Raw genomic sequence first — 15,579 nt, forward strand, 5'->3', positions numbered from 1 at the left:
TCAGACTCATGTTGTACAAGCCCTCCCCCCAATCCTAGCAACAGCCATTTGCCCAAGCACCATCCCTGGATCCTTTTACTGGAGAATGAAACCCACATCTGCCCACTAGGTGTGCTACTGGAGTTTCTGACATTTATCCATTGCTAATAAATTGCTAATATCCATTGCTAATAAACTAATTCACTGTGTGAAGATATAACTGTTAAAGGCAGATGCAGTGATTACTTTTTGAGATCAACAATGGAAAACAGTTTATTGAATGCAAAGCATTAAACATCCTTACTTCACTTTTATTGCCATCAGAGACCATTCTCATGATATTCTTTATTCCATGAAATCAGTTAAATGAAATGCAAAGCAGATGTTATGTATTTTTACTTTAAACACGGTTTTACTCTTTTTGCTTGAGATTATACCTTAATGGCTAATACTGAAACATAATTATCTCTTTGTAGATTTATAGAAGATTAGAGAAATTCAGTTAGAGAAATGCTAATTTCCAGCAAATGAACTCTGAATTAAGGCAGAACTGGTTTTCCTTCTGCACCTCGGCCACATCCTCTGCCTTCACCACCAAACCTTGCCATGATCCATCACTGAGTCATGTCTCATGTAGGGCTTCAAATGCCCTTTATGAATCGATTAAAAACTCCTACTGCTCATAGAGTCTCTGTCACTACAATTTATTTTTATCTTATTAGATTCACTATTCTGAAGTTCTCACTTTCCTTCTTAACTGTGCAATCCCCTTGGCTATAACTGCCTGGCAGTGAACCAGAAGGATTTAGGAACCAGGATTCTAGCCCTTTGAAAAATACACACCACACATGTACATAACCATGCAATTTTGAAGATCAACCAGTTGGAATTCTTTGTGTTTTTTTTTAAGGTTTTTAATTTATTCATGAAAGAGAGAGAGAGGCAGAGACACAGGCAGAGGGAGAAGCAGGCTCCCTGCAGGAAGCCCGATGTGGGACTCGATCCCAGGGCCCAAAGGTTATGAACTGAGCTGAAGGCAGACGCTCAACCACTGGCCACCCAGGTGCCCCCAACCAATTGTAATTGTATTAACTTTAAAATATAAGAGAGAAAATAAATTCATTTGAGCAAATTTTTTTATGAAGAAGAGAAATCTATATTTCCAGTCCTTGAATGAAAAAAAAAGTGCATTGCTCTAAGCTATTTATAATGATGCTGTTTCTTGCCAAAGGACATATCTCCTGTCTAAACATTTGAGCCTTACATTTACTGAGATCTTCCCTTTGCATGTCTTCTCCAATTTCTTCCATAAAAATCCAATTTTATTCAACAGATTAAAAAAAACATGTTTAAAACAAAATACGGCAAAAAGATGATCTTGAAACTTCATGTTTAAAACCTTAAAAAAAAAAAGATGTGCATGTCAAATAAAAACTACCCTATGGACAGATTTTTTAGAGTTATGTCCTTCATGGAGTCTAAGGAAAGAATAATTTGAGTAGTGATTCCAAGAACACCCTGGAGTGAAGTGTCAGGCTTTTATTATTGTTGTTATCATTATTTTAATTTTTAAAAGTATCAGTGTTGGATGTTCAATGATTCAAATCTGACACTTTAGACCAAAATCCCTGTGGCAGAAGGGATGGGTCGAGCCAGACTGTGATTTGCCTTAGGTTCTAAATGTGACTGTGGGAAGCACATGTCCTCACTCTTCATTAGTATTCAGAGTAACTAAATCATGGAGACAGAGAGAGGAAGAGAGAGAGAGAGAGGGAAGAGACTCATATATCCATTTGATATCTTCCATATAAGAGGCAAGATGACTCAGGATGCCTGGGGGGCTCAGTGGTTGAGCATCTGCCTTCCACCCGGGCCGTGATCCTGGAGACCCAGGATCGAGTCCCACGTCAGGCTCCTTACATGGAGCCTGCTTCTCCCTCTGCCTGTGTCTCTGCCTCTCTCTCTGTGTGTCTCTCATGAATAAATAAATAACATCCTTTTTTAAAAAAGAGGAAAGATGATTCATAGGGAATTTTATTACAGTGCCAGCCTGGGAAGACCTCCCCTAAGGACACCAGCTTTGGCTGGAAAGAGAGAATCAGGTCCACTGGGAAAAGAGTTTTCCCTCTTTTCTCCCCCTTCCCCATACTCTAGCCAGGCAGACTTAAAAATTCTAAAGGAAAACCAGAGTAGAGAAATGTGAAAAAATCTGATGTACTGTTTGATTATATCAGCATTGCAATTAGCTGTGCAATTTCCAGAGGTTGCGTGTAATATAGAATGTATTTGCATTTATAGCTTTTCTAAGGAAGTCAAGTTAAAGTGCATAGTGTGAGCATTAACAATATCCGTGCATTTTCTACCTACATACAATTGGCAAGGTATTTATTTTGAGCAAAATTACAAAATAAAAAATAAATGTGAATAGCCTATGGGTAAGTTCATTTTGTATTTATAAAGCCATTAAAAATATTTTAACTCTTTCTGTTAACTTACCATAGCCACTGATTAAAAGGGAAAATATCCTCACAATTGAAAGAGAATATATTTAGTAAAATTTCATGGGAGTTTATGAAAGTATAGGTGTTTTCAAGTAAAATGAAAACATCTTAAATCCCCTCACATGTTGGGTGCCTTGATTGGGTTTCCACAATGCTAATCATTTTAGCTGGAGACACTCTGTTATGCTGCATTATTATCATGATTTTTTTAAGTTGAGAAAATGCAGATTCTTCTAGAAAACAAGATAGGAGATTGCATTAATAAAAATGTGTTCTTTAGAAAAACTTTTTGGGCAGAATTCAAATCTCATTATATCCAATAGGGTAGTGGTGATGACAATAATAAAGTACTCAAGTAGGGTGACAGTGATGATCATGGTCAGGTTCTAGGGTAGGGTGGAGGTGATGATCATGTCAGATACTAGGATAGGGTGGTGGTGATGATCACGGTCAGATACCAGGTTAGGGTGGTGGTGATGATCATAGTAACAGGCGCTGAAGAGGGGCCTTGAGGGTGTGATGTTAAATGAGAGAAGTCAGAGGAGGACAGATACTATAGGATCTCAGCTATATGTGCAGTCTTTTTAAATTTTTAAAAGATTTTATTTGTTTATTCATGAGAGACACACAAAGAGAGAGAGAGGCAGAGACACAGGCAGAGAGAGAAGCAGGCTCCATCCAGGGAGTCCAATGTGGGACTCAATCCCACAACCCTGGGGTCATGACTTGAGTCAAAGGCAGACACTCAGCCACTGAGCCACCCAGGCATCCCTATATGTGCAGTTTCAACAAACTGAATCATAGCAACAGGGAGTGGAACGGTCATCCCAGGATGGAGGAGATGCTGGCCAAAGGCTACAGACTTCCAGGTACAAGAGGAACATGTTCTGGGGACCTAGTGTGCAGCTAGTGATGGCAGCTAATACTGTGCTGTACCCTGGAAAGTTGTTGAGAGAGTAGATCTTAATATGTTCTCACCACAGAAATGGTCATTACGTGACTAAATGGCGATGTAGCTGGCTGTGGCCATGCTTATTCACGACATATGAATGGGTCGCATCAAAAGGTTGTACAGCCTTAATTCATACATACAACACACTGTGTCAATGATAACTCAGTGAAGCCATGAAAAATCTTCAAAGAAACACAGATATGTTTACACTGCTATGCTGTGGACCTGTGTCATTAAAAGTCATGGCTTGGGGGAGAGTGATTAGGGGGAAAAAGCCTACAAAAGGTCTTCGGGTGCCTGGGTGGCTCAGTCGGTAAGGTGTCCGCTTTGGGCTCAGGTCATGATCCCTGGGTCCTTGGATGGAGTCCTGCATCAGGCTCCCTGCTTGGCTGAGAATCTGATTATCCCTCTGCCTCTGCTCATGCTCTCTCTCTCTCAAATAAGTAAATAAAATCTTTAAAAAATTAAAAATAAATAGCCTCTTTCAGGGGGTGATGATGAAAAAAAAAAAAAAGTTGGCTTGGGCCATCCTGGAAGACCCAGCAGATGACAACAAATGGGAGCTGCTTCTCTGCACGCCTCTCTTCTGTTTGAAACTCTCGCCTGATATTTGTTCTGCACAGAGCGTGCCCTGAAGAGTGACACCGTGATCCCCTGGCAGCCACGGCTGGGTAGAGAAAACTGAATTTTGATCTTCCTCTAAAAGGGGGAAATAAACATTTAAAATCACAATTCCTTTTTTAAAGTTTGCTACCATGAGGTGAGGTTTAATTTTAAATGCTCGGGTTAAATTATATGATCTCGCCCCTTCTAACAGTTTCTGAAAGAATTCTTTGTATTTGAGCACTTAAAAAATATTTTTGTAACCATTGTGAGCTGTAGATTTAAGTGGCCTCAGTGCTCATGTATTGGCAGGGGAAGAAACGGCTGGTATGGGGGAATCAAATTGCAGAGCGACTCCCTTTCATTTTTAAGTTTAACCCAAAGCCTATATATACTTATTTTATCCATTTCAACTGAAAATACATGCTTGGTGGCCTTCTTTCAGATGACAAGACTAAACAATAAAGAAAAACTGGCTACAAAATTATGTGGTTTTGCTTTTGAAAATTTTTTTTTTTAAGATTCTATTTATTTATTCATCAGAGACCTAGAGAGAGAGAGAGAGAATGAGGCAGAGACACAGGCAGAGGGAGAAGCAGGCTCCATGCAGGGAGCCCGACGTGGGACTCAATCCCAGGACCCCGGGGTCACACCCTGGGCTGAGGGCAGGTGCTCAACCGCTGAGCCACCCGGGTGCCTCCTCCTGCCTCTTTCTGATTCAAATCCCCCATCTCAAAAAAACAAAAACAAAAACAAAAAAACAACAACAAAAACAAAAACAAACAAAAACAAAAACAAAAAAACCAAAAAGCAACAACAACAAAAAACCAAATCCCCCATCTCATTTAAAACAGAAGTCTTCATCAATAATGTGACTCATTTCCTTAAGGAATTTCTGCTTATTTCCCCCTTTGAAATCCTGAAATCCAGCCTTTCCCTGACTGGCCCCATCTAACTATTTATTAGATCCTCTAATATCCTTTTTAAAATATAGACTAAATGGACATGTTCTTCACTCTATCCATTTAAATTGAATTATCTTCTGTCATAATTGCATTTTTATAAAGTACTGCTTAGAATTTTAATCTTCTCATTTTGGATATCATATTATCTCTGATTTTCTTCGTGGGTTCCTCAAGTATTGTATATAAATTCCTGGGCTTGTTCTTTTTTAGTCTTCTACAGGAAAACTTTTTAAAGGGGGCGGGGGGGGGGGGACAGAGAAGAGATAGCAGAGCGTAGAGTTAGGAGCATGGGATAAATAATCGATGTTTTTGACTTAAATTCCACCCGTTTTGGTGTATAGGACATGAGCAAGGGAGCCCGCATTCTGGACCTCAGCGCTCTCATCTGTGTGATGGAAATGAGCGAGGTGCCTGTTTCATCAGGCTGTCTTCCGAATAAAATGAGCTAACATTTTAACCTGCGGGGAAGCAGGGCCCCGCACACAATAAGACTATGTGTTAAATCCGTTCGTAGGTCAGTCGCAGATGACCATGGCCACCAGGTGCATCAGTAGCAAAGTTTTTTTAAAAAATACAATTATCTTGTATTATTGTTGAACATGTAGTAATGGTTCTTTCCTAATTGTGCTTTTTGTCCTGCTTTTTCTGGGTAGCAGATACTACACTGAAAATGTGTTTTCTGACTTAATCCTCATTGTTTCATAGCATCAGGAGATTTTGCTCACTTTACAAGTGGTCAAGGTGGGGCTGGGAGTTATTAAATGTTGCATCTTCCAGACAATGTCAGGTGGGCTGGGGTGGGAGGGCATCTGTCAGACACCAGAAATCTATGTTTTCTCCTCTTTATGGCATTAATTTAAAAATATTTTTTAAGAAATGCATTCAATAAGTATTAATCAAAAACCCACTGTCAGCTAAGAACTCTTCAAATCCCAGGAGGGATAGAGAATGATAAAAAAAAAAAATTATAATAATTAATTAAAAAAATGAAAAAAAAAAAAAAAAAAACCTCCCATCCTGGGAAACCTAATTCTAATTTGAAGAGCCCTGTCAATACTTCAGCCATATTAAAAATAAAAGAGACCATAAACTTGGCAGTCAATTTTGCAAGTGAGTGTATGATTGAGGACCAGGAGATTGGAGCAGGAAGTAGAAGCCATAAAAAAGAGCTTGTGACAGCAAGAATTTAATAAAGTATAATTATTTAATTTTAAAGATATTGTTGTAATAGAAGAGCCTTGCAGTAATTTACTAGTAGGGTAGAGAGGTAGTGTTAATAACACACAAAAAAAGCCAAATGAGCAAAGGCTAATTTGTACTTCCTTTATTTTTGTATTAAAAATAAGAGACCATGAACTTGGGCATTCTTTGGGTTATTATGGATATTCTTTGGAAATACCTGTAAAAAATGCAAATTTGGGGAGACAACTGTCTATTGTGTCAGGGAATCATTATTAGATGAGAAAGGCCACTTGCTGAAATATGGTAAAGGCACGTAGTTACTAGGCGGCCTTCACGGCGATACATGGTTTGCTCCCGTTTCCTCCTCGCACACAAAGCTGCAAAGTGTATGCAGTTTATGGAAGAGGAAGCCAAGCTTATGGAGAAGTTAAGTAATTTCCCCCAGATCCCACTTAGAAACTATAAGAACTGGCCTGAAGATGCTAATAGGTAAGTGACATGGGACCCCAAAATAGGGTGGGCAGTGGGATTCACCTAACTCACCAGCCTAACGACGTGTGTGATCCTTAAGGAAGATGAGGGACTCCATCTTCTCGTAAAGGGTGGCTTAGCTCCAAATCCCCAAAGAGAACGAGGGTAAGCAGAATAGTTTCTTTAGTTAGTGTGCTGACATAAATTTATTTATTTTCTTTTTTATTAAGGTTTTAATTTTAATCCCAGGATAGTTAGCATAGAGTGTATTATTAGTTTCAGGTGTACAGTGTAGAGATTCAGCACTTCCATTCGGCATCCTGTGCTCATCATAACAAGTGCACCCCTTAATCCCCATCACCTCCCTTCTGGGGACCAGGAGTTTGTTCTCTGTAGTTAAAAGTCTGTTTCTTGGTTTCTCTCTCTCTCTCTCTTTCCCTTTGCTCATTTGCTTTGTTTCTAAAATTCCATTTGTGAGTGAGATCATATGGTATTTATCTTTCCATGATTGATTTATTTCATTTAGCATTATACTCTCTAGATCCATCATGTTATTGCAAATGGCAAGATTTCATTCTCTTTTATGGCTGAGTAATATATTATTATATATATATAATGGCATATATATGTATATACACACACATGGCTGAGGATATTTCACCGTATGTATGTAATCTCACATCTTCTTTGTCCATTTATCTACAAATGGGCACGTGGACTGTTTACATCATTTGGCTGCTATAAATAATGCTGCAATAGGCATAAGACTACATTATCTCTTTGAATTAGTGTCTTTGTATTTTTTGGGTAAATACACAATAGTATGATTACTGCGTCACAGGGTAGTTCTATTTCTAACTTTCTGAGGAACCTCCATTCTATTTCCACAGTGGCTGTATCTGTTTGCATTCCCACCAATAGCGTGAGAGGGTTCCTTTTTATCCACATCCTCTCCAACACTTGTTGTTTCTTGTGTTGTTGATTTTAGCCATTCTGACAGGTTTGAAGTGATGGATCCTTGTGTGTGTGTGTGTGTGTGTGTGTGTGTGTGTGTGTGTGTGTGTTAATCATTGTGGTTTTGACGTGCATTTCCCAGATGATGGTGATGTTGAGAAAATTTTCGTGCGTCTGTTGGCCATCTGGATTGAGGAAATGTCTGTTCATGTCTTCTGCCCATTCTTAATTGGATTATTTGTTTTTTGGGTGTTGAGCTTTATAAATTCTTTATATATATATTGGATACTAACCCTTTATTTGTATATCATTTGCAAATATCTTCTCCCATTTGGTCGGAGCTGATATACTTTTAATCCCACTGATAAAATTCCACTGAGAATTCTAGAGTTTGCAAACACTGCACCTATACTGACCCCCATAAAATAACAACAGTGCATCCTGCATAGAAAGAGCCAATAGAGCCACGTATGCCTGTGCCCATCTATTGGGTTAAATGCCCTTAAAGAGTAAGGAACCTTGAAGGTGGGACTCCCTTCTTTCCACAGATGATGAAACTCACTTGGGGCTTTGGTTGAAGGTCGTACAAGTCCTTTGTTTGTACTGAGCTGGACCTCGAACTCTGATTTCTTGTTTTTTTTAGCCCAGGATCCCTGCACATATTTGTTAGTCTTCCACATTTACTGATGAATATTTCATTTGCATTCTATTTGTATTAACTTTGTGATGCATATATATGCATATATGTTCTGTGTAAATGGAGATATATGTGTGTGTGCGCTCATGTAGCTCATGTGTCTGTTAAAATTTGTGGAACAGTTGCACAAAATACATTAACGTATGTTTAAAAAATTCAATATTTTGTATTTTCAGGTTTATTGTGATCATTCGTAAGAAAAAAAACATGTTTAAAAGTCCTTACAGCATTGAAATAAAGGCACTCTTACTTGATTTATAACTTGTTTATCCTCTTGTTTGGGCTAACAGGGCTGTATTGCAACTTAATTGCTTCTTGAAGCCACATACACTTACCTTGAGAATTATTTTAATGATTATACTACAAATATCTGACTCCTCATAACTAGAAAGAATATGTAAAAGAAAACAAGTCAGCAATAAAAGGAGTTCATAAATTATTGCATAGTGTATTTATATGCCCTATTAGTCTATTCTTTCCACCAAACTTTTTCTTTAAAGGGCCAGACAGGAAATACTTGAGATTCTGTGGGCTGTCCAGTCCCTGTTGTGTCTTTTCAATATATGCAGCCACGGAAAGCACGAGTGCAGGGCTGCCCCAGCCAAACTCTGGGTGAGCACACTCCGAGGTGAAGTTCATGTATTTTTCATGGGTCATGTAATAGTCCCCGTCTTCTTTCCAAACGTTTAAAAATGGAAAAACATTTTTAGCTCATCAGCCTTACAGAATTAGGCAGGAAGCAGATGATGCCAGCTAGATCTAGCCCATGGCTGCACTTCGCGACCAATGCTTAAAGCAAAAGTTCGGTAAGATCCACAGTGACATTCATCTGATACTTAACGCTGACGTGACCATCCTCCAGAAAACATCCATCCTTGAATGCAGCAGAGGGCTTTATGGGGAAATTAGAGAACATGGTCGACCCTTGAACAATCAGCAATTAGGGCTCCTGACCCTTGCACAGTTGAAAGGTCCTAAAAGTTGCTTTTGACTCCCCCTGAAACTTAACTACTAGTAGCCTCCTGTTGCCCAGAAGCCTTATCAATAACAGAAGCAGTTGATTAACACACATATGTTATATGTATCATGTGTCATATTCTCACAATAGAGTAAACGTGTTATTAAGGAATTCAATCATAAAGAAGAGGAAATACATTTATAGTACTCATTGATACCAATTGTATTTATTGATAAAAACCCACATAGAATTGGATGCCTGTAGTTTACACTCATGTTGTTCAAGAGTCAACTATGTATTTAACATATATATATTCCTTTTAATATTTATATTCTGTATAGAATACGCTTTATTATTCTATTCTAAACAGAATAGAATATATTCTATTTCTGTAATGTGTATGCTGTAACATCTATTATTTTGTGTGTGCAACATATATTATGCACATGCATGCATACACATTTATGCAAATGAAACAGGAGGTATAATGTACTTCTTGGGCAGTAATCCCATGAGAAGGGAAGTAAGAGATGTTTGTTATGCATCTTAAAATTGAGTCCCGTCCAAGCATCACGCCACTGCTAATGGCTATGACTTAATTCTTAAGTACACCCTCTAACTTCTATGAATATCACAATTACATTAGCTTCATTTTGTATTAAGATACGATAAATACCTAAGCTACATGATATGAACCTGTTTGGCAACATCATTTTGGAATCCCCCCTCCTCTCTCCCCTCATCCTCTTCTTTCCGGTTCTTATTTTTTTTTAAAGGTGTTATTTATTTATTCACGAGAGACACAGAGAGAGAGGCAGAGACACAGGCAGAGGGAGAAGCAGGCTCCATGCAGGGAGCCTGATATGGGACTCGATCCCAGGACCCTGGGGTCATGCCCTGAGCCAAAGGCAGACACTCATCCACCAAACCACCCAGGTGCCCCGCCCCTGCCACTTTCTGATTCAAATCCCCCATCTCAAAAAAACAAAAACAAAAACAAAAAAACAACAACCAAAACAAAAACAAACAAAAACAAAAACAAAAAAACCAAAAAGCAACAACAACAAAAAACCAAATCCCCCATCTCATTTAAAACAGAAGTCTTCATCAATAATGTGACTCATTTCCTTAAGGAATTTCTGCTTATTTCCCCCTTTGAAATCCTGAAACCAGCCTTTCCCTGACTGGCCCCATCTAACTATTTATTAGATCCTCTAATATCCTTTTTAAAATATAGACTAAATGGACATGTTCTTCACTCTATCCATTTAAATTGAATTATCTTCTGTCATAATTGCATTTTTATAAAGTACTGCTTAGAATTTTAATCTTCTCATTTTGGATATCATATTATCTCTGATTTTCTTCGTGGGTTCCTCAAGTATTGTATATAAATTCCTGGGCTTGTTCTTTTTTAGTCTTCTACAGGAAAACTTTTTAAAGGGGGCGGGGGGGGGGGGACAGAGAAGAGATAGCAGAGCGTAGAGTTAGGAGCATGGGATAAATAATCGATGTTTTTGACTTAAATTCCACCCGTTTTGGTGTATAGGACATGAGCAAGGGAGCCCGCATTCTGGACCTCAGCGCTCTCATCTGTGTGATGGAAATGAGCGAGGTGCCTGTTTCATCAGGCTGTCTTCCGAATAAAATGAGCTAACATTTTAACCTGCGGGGAAGCAGGGCCCCGCACACAATAAGACTATGTGTTAAATCCGTTCGTAGGTCAGTCGCAGATGACCATGGCCACCAGGTGCATCAGTAGCAAAGTTTTTTTAAAAAATACAATTATCTTGTATTATTGTTGAACATGTAGTAATGGTTCTTTCCTAATTGTGCTTTTTGTCCTGCTTTTTCTGGGTAGCAGATACTACACTGAAAATGTGTTTTCTGACTTAATCCTCATTGTTTCATAGCATCAGGAGATTTTGCTCACTTTACAAGTGGTCAAGGTGGGGCTGGGAGTTATTAAATGTTGCATCTTCCAGACAATGTCAGGTGGGCTGGGGTGGGAGGGCATCTGTCAGACACCAGAAATCTATGTTTTCTCCTCTTTATGGCATTAATTTAAAAATATTTTTTAAGAAATGCATTCAATAAGTATTAATCAAAAACCCACTGTCAGCTAAGAACTCTTCAAATCCCAGGAGGGATAGAGAATGATAAAAAAAAAAAATATAATAATTAATTAAAAAAATGAAAAAAAAAAAAAAAAAACCTCCCATCCTGGGAAACCTAATTCTAATTTGAAGAGCCCTGTCAATACTTCAGCCATATTAAAAATAAAAGAGACCATAAACTTGGCAGTCAATTTTGCAAGTGAGTGTATGATTGAGGACCAGGAGATTGGAGCAGGAAGTAGAAGCCATAAAAAAGAGCTTGTGACAGCAAGAATTTAATAAAGTATAATTATTTAATTTTAAAGATATTGTTGTAATAGAAGAGCCTTGCAGTAATTTACTAGTAGGGTAGAGAGGTAGTGTTAATAACACACAAAAAAAGCCAAATGAGCAAAGGCTAATTTGTACTTCCTTTATTTTTGTATTAAAAATAAGAGACCATGAACTTGGGCATTCTTTGGGTTATTATGGATATTCTTTGGAAATACCTGTAAAAAATGCAAATTTGGGGAGACAACTGTCTATTGTGTCAGGGAATCATTATTAGATGAGAAAGGCCACTTGCTGAAATATGGTAAAGGCACGTAGTTACTAGGCGGCCTTCACGGCGATACATGGTTTGCTCCCGTTTCCTCCTCGCACACAAAGCTGCAAAGTGTATGCAGTTTATGGAAGAGGAAGCCAAGCTTATGGAGAAGTTAAGTAATTTCCCCCAGATCCCACTTAGAAACTATAAGAACTGGCCTGAAGATGCTAATAGGTAAGTGACATGGGACCCCAAAATAGGGTGGGCAGTGGGATTCACCTAACTCACCAGCCTAACGACGTGTGTGATCCTTAAGGAAGATGAGGGACTCCATCTTCTCGTAAAGGGTGGCTTAGCTCCAAATCCCCAAAGAGAACGAGGGTAAGCAGAATAGTTTCTTTAGTTAGTGTGCTGACATAAATTATTATTCTATAAGGTTTTAATTTTTATTAAGGTTTTAATTTTAATCCCAGGATAGTTAGCATAGAGTGTATTATTAGTTTCAGGTGTACAGTGTAGAGATTCAGCACTTCCATTCGGCATCCTGTGCTCATCATAACAAGTGCACCCCTTAATCCCCATCACCTCCCTTCTGGGGACCAGGAGTTTGTTCTCTGTAGTTAAAAGTCTGTTTCTTGGTTTCTCTCTCTCTCTCTCTTTCCCTTTGCTCATTTGCTTTGTTTCTAAAATTCCATTTGTGAGTGAGATCATATGGTATTTATCTTTCCATGATTGATTTATTTCATTTAGCATTATACTCTCTAGATCCATCATGTTATTGCAAATGGCAAGATTTCATTCTCTTTTATGGCTGAGTAATATATTATTATATATATATAATGGCATATATATGTATATACACACACATGGCTGAGGATATTTCACCGTATGTATGTAATCTCACATCTTCTTTGTCCATTTATCTACAAATGGGCACGTGGACTGTTTACATCATTTGGCTGCTATAAATAATGCTGCAATAGGCATAAGACTACATTATCTCTTTGAATTAGTGTCTTTGTATTTTTTGGGTAAATACACAATAGTATGATTACTGCGTCACAGGGTAGTTCTATTTCTAACTTTCTGAGGAACCTCCATTCTATTTCCACAGTGGCTGTATCTGTTTGCATTCCCACCAATAGCGTGAGAGGGTTCCTTTTTATCCACATCCTCTCCAACACTTGTTGTTTCTTGTGTTGTTGATTTTAGCCATTCTGACAGGTTTGAAGTGATGGATCCTTGTGTGTGTGTGTGTGTGTGTGTGTGTGTGTGTGTGTGTGTGTGTTAATCATTGTGGTTTTGACGTGCATTTCCCAGATGATGGTGATGTTGAGAAAATTTTCGTGCGTCTGTTGGCCATCTGGATTGAGGAAATGTCTGTTCATGTCTTCTGCCCATTCTTAATTGGATTATTTGTTTTTTGGGTGTTGAGCTTTATAAATTCTTTATATATATATTGGATACTAACCCTTTATTTGTATATCATTTGCAAATATCTTCTCCCATTTGGTCGGAGCTGATATACTTTTAATCCCACTGATAAAATTCCACTGAGAATTCTAGAGTTTGCAAACACTGCACCTATACTGACCCCCATAAAATAACAACAGTGCATCCTGCATAGAAAGAGCCAATAGAGCCACGTATGCCTGTGCCCATCTATTGGGTTAAATGCCCTTAAAGAGTAAGGAACCTTGAAGGTGGGACTCCCTTCTTTCCACAGATGATGAAACTCACTTGGGGCTTTGGTTGAAGGTCGTACAAGTCCTTTGTTTGTACTGAGCTGGACCTCGAACTCTGATTTCTTGTTTTTTTTAGCCCAGGATCCCTGCACATATTTGTTAGTCTTCCACATTTACTGATGAATATTTCATTTGCATTCTATTTGTATTAACTTTGTGATGCATATATATGCATATATGTTCTGTGTAAATGGAGATATATGTGTGTGTGCGCTCATGTAGCTCATGTGTCTGTTAAAATTTGTGGAACAGTTGCACAAAATACATTAACGTATGTTTAAAAAATTCAATATTTTGTATTTTCAGGTTTATTGTGATCATTCGTAAGAAAAAAAACATGTTTAAAAGTCCTTACAGCATTGAAATAAAGGCACTCTTACTTGATTTATAACTTGTTTATCCTCTTGTTTGGGCTAACAGGGCTGTATTGCAACTTAATTGCTTCTTGAAGCCACATACACTTACCTTGAGAATTATTTTAATGATTATACTACAAATATCTGACTCCTCATAACTAGAAAGAATATGTAAAAGAAAACAAGTCAGCAATAAAAGGAGTTCATAAATTATTGCATAGTGTATTTATATGCCCTATTAGTCTATTCTTTCCACCAAACTTTTTCTTTAAAGGGCCAGACAGGAAATACTTGAGATTCTGTGGGCTGTCCAGTCCCTGTTGTGTCTTTTCAATATATGCAGCCACGGAAAGCACGAGTGCAGGGCTGCCCCAGCCAAACTCTGGGTGAGCACACTCCGAGGTGAAGTTCATGTATTTTTCATGGGTCATGTAATAGTCCCCGTCTTCTTTCCAAACGTTTAAAAATGGAAAAACATTTTTAGCTCATCAGCCTTACAGAATTAGGCAGGAAGCAGATGATGCCAGCTAGATCTAGCCCATGGCTGCACTTCGCGACCAATGCTTAAAGCAAAAGTTCGGTAAGATCCACAGTGACATTCATCTGATACTTAACGCTGACGTGACCATCCTCCAGAAAACATCCATCCTTGAATGCAGCAGAGGGCTTTATGGGGAAATTAGAGAACATGGTCGACCCTTGAACAATCAGCAATTAGGGCTCCTGACCCTTGCACAGTTGAAAGGTCCTAAAAGTTGCTTTTGACTCCCCCTGAAACTTAACTACTAGTAGCCTCCTGTTGCCCAGAAGCCTTATCAATAACAGAAGCAGTTGATTAACACACATATGTTATATGTATCATGTGTCATATTCTCACAATAGAGTAAACGTGTTATTAAGGAATTCAATCATAAAGAAGAGGAAATACATTTATAGTACTCATTGATACCAATTGTATTTATTGATAAAAACCCACATAGAATTGGATGCCTGTAGTTTACACTCATGTTGTTCAAGAGTCAACTATGTATTTAACATATATATATTCCTTTTAATATTTATATTCTGTATAGAATACGCTTTATTATTCTATTCTAAACAGAATAGAATATATTCTATTTCTGTAATGTGTATGCTGTAACATCTATTATTTTGTGTGTGCAACATATATTATGCACATGCATGCATACACATTTATGCAAATGAAACAGGAGGTATAATGTACTTCTTGGGCAGTAATCCCATGAGAAGGGAAGTAAGAGATGTTTGTTATGCATCTTAAAATTGAGTCCCGTCCAAGCATCACGCCACTGCTAATGGCTATGACTTAATTCTTAAGTACACCCTCTAACTTCTATGAATATCACAATTACATTAGCTTCATTTTGTATTAAGATACGATAAATACCTAAGCTACATGATATGAACCTGTTTGGCAACATCATTTTGGAATCCCCCCTCCTCTCTCCCCTCATCCTCTTCTTTCCGGTTCTTATTTTTTTTTAAAGGTGTTATTTATTTATTCACGAGAGACACAGAGAGAGAGGCAGAGACACAGGCAGAGGGAGAAGCA

The 15,579-nt window shown here is 38.2% G+C and overlaps 1 protein-coding gene across 1 annotated transcript in view; it reads left to right on the forward strand.

Moving 5' to 3' along the window:
* The window catches only part of CSMD1 (CUB and Sushi multiple domains 1), a 1,877,909-nt gene that overhangs the window by 612,229 nt on the left and 1,250,101 nt on the right, over nt 1–15,579 (forward strand). The gene's annotated exons all lie outside the window — the stretch shown is intronic.

The sequence above is a fragment of the Vulpes lagopus genome, chromosome 4 (assembly GCF_018345385.1).
Source record: "Vulpes lagopus strain Blue_001 chromosome 4, ASM1834538v1, whole genome shotgun sequence".
Classification (NCBI taxonomy): domain Eukaryota; kingdom Metazoa; phylum Chordata; class Mammalia; order Carnivora; family Canidae; genus Vulpes; species Vulpes lagopus.